This window comes from Macaca mulatta, chromosome 2, assembly GCF_049350105.2.
Source record: "Macaca mulatta isolate MMU2019108-1 chromosome 2, T2T-MMU8v2.0, whole genome shotgun sequence".
Lineage (NCBI taxonomy): Eukaryota > Metazoa > Chordata > Mammalia > Primates > Cercopithecidae > Macaca > Macaca mulatta.
Window position 1 is genome coordinate 53,065,186 of NC_133407.1, and position 4,850 is coordinate 53,070,035.

At 39.8% G+C, this 4,850-nt stretch overlaps 1 pseudogene; it reads left to right on the forward strand.

The window, feature by feature from the left end:
• The first annotated feature begins 3,462 nt into the window (after positions 1–3,462).
• Positions 3,463–4,193, forward strand: LOC100426974 (eukaryotic translation initiation factor 3 subunit J pseudogene; annotated as a pseudogene).
• The last annotated feature ends 657 nt before the right edge of the window (positions 4,194–4,850 follow it).

Genomic DNA, 4,850 nt, shown 5'->3' on the forward strand with positions numbered 1-4,850 from the left:
CTGCATAGTGCTCTAAAATGTCTTATGAATAAGCCAATATTTTCAATCTTCAGCTCAATCGGCTTTATTATTTGAAATCTGTGATCTTATACTTGTAATGTATTTTGAGCACTTTTTCATCCTTATTAATAATGAAAATGAGATTGTTAATGAAGCTAAATGACATGGCTGGGATTACAGTAAGTTGATTGTTACAGAGTTCCTGAGTCAGAAATTATTGCTCCCTTTTCTCTCCCTGCAATTGGTGATGAGAAATCTATCTATAATCTGATATATTATTATTATAATCTATCTTACAGTCTATCTATAATCATCTTTTATATTCTGGTTCTCCATTTTTTTCTCTTATGATCCATAAATTAAGAACATATACTTATGACTTAAATATTTAAGAATTGGATAGAAGTATTCATCCATAAATTTTTATCCCCCAAAAAGCCACAATCCATAGCCCCAAACCACATGAGTAATGCCTATACGTGTAAATATGATTCTTGTGTATTAAATACATATATGTATATATCATGTTAAGATACACACAGCTGACATATATTATATACTGTGAGGTGGGTACATGTGATTGGAGGAAAAGACTGTTGTCTTTCTGCACTCCATTTTCCTTTGCCCCACTGTATCACTTAGGCATGTAACCTCTTTGCTTCAAGCTATTATAAAAGAAAAAAAGGCTATGCCTTTTAAAAGCATATGTGCTGAGGAGCTCAGGGCATAAAGAAGACCTCATGAGAAGGAGAGAGTCTTCCATTTGATCCTTAATTCCTCCAAAGGTTCACAGGTTAGTGGAATAGGGAAAGGAAGACAATTAAAGGAGAGGCAAAGGGAGGTTAGCTAAACTCTGATGTGACCTGAGAAATGGTTCCCACATGCTGCTCCCTCCCCTAGGCTAAGACCCTGGGAAGGAGGTAAGAAGCAGGGTAAGAAAAATACCAGATAAAAGGAGACAATCTGAGCGTGGTGAGCATCTATACTCTCTTGTCCCTCTACCCCAACCTCAAAGGGGTGGCAGCCAGAACCAGAGTCCCCTGGAATCTTCATGTGCATGCTGGAGCAGCAGGGTTCAGGGCCTCAGGCAGCCTCATGGAGCTGCTTGTGCCCTGGGCTGCAGCTCTGAGAGCATTGAACTCTTGCAGCCTTGCTACCTCTCTGTGTGAACAAAGACCAGACAGCAATAAGGATGCCTCAGTCTTCACCAACTTGGATGGATCATGACCCAGACCAGACAACCCCTTCCGCCCACTGCCTCGGCACACAGCTCTACCCCGGTAACTTAGAAGGGAGGAGAAACCCTTCCTGACTGAGATTGTTTCCTCATAAGATGTGTTAAGGTTTGTTCTCATGAGACTAAATAAAGTGATATATTTTATACCACTAAGTTTGTGGTCTGAAATACCCTGTACACACACATATACATATACATAATGTCCATATATATAAATTTTATTTATACCTATATATATAATTTTCACCTATACCTATAAGTATATGTAATTTTTTATTTATACCTATGTGGTATATATTTTATATATTTTAGTTATGTGCATCCTCTATTTTATGTTTCCGGTTTGTTTTAGGGAATTTGCTTGCAAAGTGGACAATAAGAAGGGCAGGCTTTTCTTTGCTATCTGTGATGAAGACTTGAAAGGGTACACAAAAAAACTTAGTATTTTAGTGGTTAAGATAAGGAAAACGAAAAGAAATTGTGTAGGTGTGTGTGGTACATATATGTGCATAGACGAATACACAGATACATAGGTAAGTAGATAGATATGGAGCTACCAACTCTCTGCCTACAGCAGTTGTTTTTCTGATGCAGAAAAACCAGAGTGCCATGAAAGCCTCCACATAAACTTGAATAACATTATCTCCTGGGTTCTCCAGTCCACATCACCAGTCTTAGCTATGTGGTTCATCTCATGGCCTCTTGTGCTCTCACAACGGATGGGTAGAATTCTTGCTTTAATTCTGGTGCTGGATTGTGCTTTTTAAAATAATTAGATGGTGAGTGGGGAACACACTGACTTAATTTGCCCCAGCAAGACTTTTTCTCTATTAATGAGGGCAGCATGAACAAACTAAAGACCCTTTCTGCAGTAACCTGTCAAAGGCTTTTTCAGATAAAGCATTGGTTGTAGGTTTTCATTTTCAGGAAGAAGGAAAAGAATTACATTTACTTATAAAATAATGAAAGAAAACAGAAGAAGGTTTTTGGTGTCTCTTCATGAATCACTTAAACAAACAAAAAAAGAGATAGATTTGTGAATAGCAACCCAGATGGAGAATTTGCTTATGTGAGGGGCAAAATGGTGCAGTGACTGAAGCACAGATCTTGGAGCCGGGGGCATGGGCTCAGATCCCAGCTGTGTCTCTCACTAGCTGGTGTTTAGCTTCTGTGCCTCAGCTGTCCCACCCATAAAGTGGAATTGAAAGAGTTATCTATCTGATGGAATTCTGAGAATTAAATGGTAATCTGTAAAGAACCTAGATTAGTATTTGTTTTAAAAGTGTAGCAGTCCATTCTCTCATTGTTTTGAAGAACTACCTGAGACTAGGTAGTTTATAAAGGTAAGAGGTTTAATTCACTCACAGTTCCACAGGTTGTACAGGAAGCATGGCTGGGGAGGCCTCAGTAAACTTACAATCATGGCAGAAGGTGAAGGGGAAGCAGGCACGTCTTACATGGCCAGAGAAGGAGGAAGAAAGTGAAGTGGGAGGTGCTACACACTTTTAAACAACCAGATCTCCTGAAAACTCTATCATGAGCCAGCACCAAGGGGATGGTGGTAAACCATTGGAAACCATTCCCATAATCCAATCATGTCCCACCACACCCCACCTCCAACACTGGGGATTACAACTCTACATGAAATTTGGGTGGGAGTATAGAGCCAAACCATATCAAAAAGTGTAATGTGCTGAGGGTAACCACCAGTTTACCCTTCTCCATATATGACAGAAATAGAGGAAATAACTTAGAAGGCAATGTAAAGGACTTAGGTTAGAAATAAGAAAGAACTGGAAGATTGTTTTTTAAGTTCTGGAATGGTCTACCCTAGAAGCTGTAAGTGCGTAAAAACAAAGCAGGAGAGTTAGTTACTCATTTGACCAGAACAGTTTTAGTGCAAATCTGTTATACTAAAGCCATTTCAGAATAAGTACCTACCTTCTTGACCTGATGGCTTAGAATTTCACTCAGTTCTCACGTTGGGTGACTTTAAATTATCTATGTCACTGTTGACCATGGTGGATAATTGTCATTTTCCTAAATGTACATTTGCTGTGGTGGTCAACTACTGCATATTAAATCCCTAGAGAAGAGGCGTGCACTACAGTCAGACCTGCTTGAACATTTAAGATGATAAAGATCGAGCAAACCCAGTGACTCACCTTCTCCACGCTAACTCCTCGCTAGCTCTCCGGCTCATACACTCTCACACCCGGCTCAAGATGGCGGCGGCGGCTGGAGACTCCGACTCCTGAGAGGCAGACGCATTCTCCGTGGAAGACCCAGTGCAGAAGGTGTGGGGCGGCAGCACTGCCGGTGGGGACCGCTAGGAAGGCGAGGACTAGGACGAGGACGTCAAGGATAACTGATAACAATGATGACGTAAAAAAAGAAGCAGCAGAAGTAAAACCAGAGGTTAAAAGTTCAGAAAAGAGAAAAACAGCAGAGAAGATAAAAGAGAAAGAATGGCAACAGAAGAAAAGGCCAGAAGAAATTAAAAAGAGGTTAGAAGAACCTGAAGAACCTAAAGTGCTAACACCAGAAGAACAATTAGCAGATAAACTGGGGCTAAATAAATTACAGGAAGAGTCAGACCTCTAATTAGCAAAGGAAACTTTTGGTGTTAATAATACAGTTTATGGAATAGATGCTATGAGCCCATCTTCAAGAGATGATTTTACAGAGTTTGGAAAGTTACTAAAAGATAGAATTACACAATATGAAAGGTCACTATATGATGCCTTTCTTTTTGGAAATCTTAGTTCGAGATGTGTGTATTTCATTGGAAATTGATGACTTGAAAAAGATGACCAATTCACTGAAAACAAAGCAAAACCAAAAAGAAGAAAGTTGTGGTTCCTGGAGGGGGATAAAAGCTACCAGGAAAGATGATCTGGCAGATTATGGTGGTTATGATGGAGGATATGTACAAGACTATGAAGACTTCATGTGACATTTTATCTTTTCCTGGTGTCATTTTGTTTTGTTTTGTTTTGTTTTTGTTTTTGAGACGGAGTCTCGCTCTGTCTCCCAGGCTGGAGTGCAGCCGCCTCATCTAGGCTCACTGCAACCTCTGCCTCCGGGGTTCAAGCAATTCTCTGCCTTAGCCTCCCGTCCTGGTGTCATCTTTATGTTGTGCACAATCCCTTGAACATGTAGTACAACTTCCTTTCCTTTCAGTTCTGCCAAATGCTACAATTGGAAGTTCAGTTGTATCTTTTGTGTTGGTTATTTAGCCCCTCGACCCTTAGGTGCTAATGTGCAAATGAGGGAACTTGGATCTTGCTGCCAAGGGGTTAAAATTGGGAACTTCAGTTGCTACTAAATCATAGTTCAAAACGAACCTAATAATATTGTCATTGTTGCTCTCTGATTTCATAGCAGCAGTCACGGAATTGGAAACAAAAGATTGCAACATGACAAAAAAATTGTATAGTATTTACCAGTATCATTCAGTAATACAGCCTTAACCATACCTCCTTGAACTGCTCCATAACTTGTCAAGAATACCATTTTGCAGCAAGGGCATGTGGTGTGCACCTAGTATTAAAATTGCTTTGTCTTAAAATTGAACATGATGATATTACAAATACATTGTGAAGAAGACTGC